The 1,820-nt window shown below is 42.6% G+C and overlaps 1 pseudogene; it reads right to left on the bottom strand.

The window, feature by feature from the left end:
• Positions 1–816: 816 nt before the first annotated feature.
• On the bottom strand, positions 817–1,491 carry LOC124100982 (transcription factor JunD-like; annotated as a pseudogene).
• Between the last annotated feature and the right edge of the window lie 329 nt (positions 1,492–1,820).

Here is a 1,820-nt window from a genome sequence, read left to right as displayed (position 1 = left end):
AATAAAAAAAATTAAAAAAAACTTTTACATATGTCTGGTACATAATAAACATTCAGTAAATGTTTTCTTAGTGAAAAAAAAATCGGATGCAAAAAACAGACAAAGACACATCAAGGAAAGAACATTTCAAACCAGTATTCCTGATGAAGAGAAGTAATAATTCTCAATAAAATTATGGCATGCAGCATGAAAAATCATATTAAAAAGGCAGTGCAAAATTATCAGCGGGGTTTGTCCCAGGGATGCAGAGTTGGTTCAACACATGGAAATCAATAACATATTTTTTAAGTAAATAGATGTAAAGACAAGAATCAGAAAATTATCTCAATAAATGCAGAAAAAGCGTTTGACTAAATACATGGTCAAAACACTAGAAACTATGTAGAGTATAAATATATCTTAACACTATCAAATATAAAAGCTGTCTATGGTAAACACAAGAAAAACTTATTCTTTCTTTCTTTCTGTTTTTCTTTTTTCTTTTTTTATTCTTTTTTTTTTTTTTTTTTTTTTTTTTTTTTGCCTTAAGGAGACTTTACTCAAAATAGAATACCAGGTGAGGGTGAACAAAGGATTACAAACAGGAATGTGGACTTCTAGCAAAACAAAAACAAAAGAACAAAAATGGCAGGGGGGAGAGATGTCAGAAAGAAGGGGGTAGCAAGAGAGAGGAACAGGCATAGTATTTTTTTCCCATTTCTTAAAAAAAAAAAAAACACAAGGAAACACACACCTACACACAATTGTTTGTTCCTGAGTAGAACCATAATTAGGGCAAATCGGATATTCTGTTCTTATCTCTTCCAAAGGGGAAGATTAAAGTATAAGCACAGGCAGGCCGCAGTGTGGAGATGGGTGGGGCGGCCAAATAGGCTTGGTGGCTAAGGCAACCTCGCCATGCCCCCAGCATCCCTGGCGCCACTCCAGTAGTTGCTCAGGTTCTAATAGACTGTTGCCTTAGGCACTGCTGCAAGGCCAGGGCCAGCTCACAGAAAGATGGTGTGCCAGATGCCATGCCAGGATGTCCTCCTGTGGCAGCGCAGGACAGGCGGCTGCACCTGCGCCTAGCTGGTTCTGCTTGTATAAATCCTCCAGGGCCTTGACAAAGTCCTTGGTGGACTCCTGCTCCTCGCTAGCTGCCACATTGGGGGTAGAGGAACTGCGTGCTCTTCAGCATAATGGTGACCAGCCCATTCGACTGTATGATGAGGCTCAGGAAAGGGGAGCTTGAACAGCTCCATGTCAGGGAAGGAAAGCAGGCCATGGGGGAGGGGTGCCTGGCTGGGAGTCATCTGCACTCATGGGGGCCACCTGCTCCCTCTGGCTCAGCTTCAGTGCATCCTTCTTCATCATGGTGTTGGCTGCAGCTTTTGGGGGCATCCCGGACAACAAGCGGCCTGAGGACAATAAGTTGCCACTGGTGCCACTGGTGCCCCTGGTGCCAAAGCCCAGGCCGCTCAGCGCCCCATCACCATAGAACAGTGTTTCCATACTTTGTCTCCCATGCTGTGCTGGCAGGGGGGTTGTGGCTGAGGCCTCCAAGGTGGGCCATGACCCCCTTCCCTGTCCTCTTGGCCCTGTGCCTACCCAGGCCTTGCTGCTGTGCCTTGCCCTCTGATGGTGGTTGCTCCACAGAAATATTATTATTATTATTAATATTATTATTATTATTATTATTAAAAATATATTTTAGTTGTCAATGGAGATTTTATTTATTTATTTATTTATTTATTTATTTATTTATTTATTTATTTCATGTGGTTCTGATGATAGGGCCTCACACAAGCCAGGCAAGCGTTCTACCACTGAGCCACTACTTC

The sequence above is a fragment of the Marmota monax genome, unplaced genomic scaffold (assembly GCF_021218885.2).
Source record: "Marmota monax isolate L192 unplaced genomic scaffold, Marmota_monax_Labrador192_F-V1.1 WCK01_AAM20220418_F8-fsc00643, whole genome shotgun sequence".
Classification (NCBI taxonomy): domain Eukaryota; kingdom Metazoa; phylum Chordata; class Mammalia; order Rodentia; family Sciuridae; genus Marmota; species Marmota monax.
This window is presented reverse-complemented; position numbering and strand designations above follow the sequence as displayed.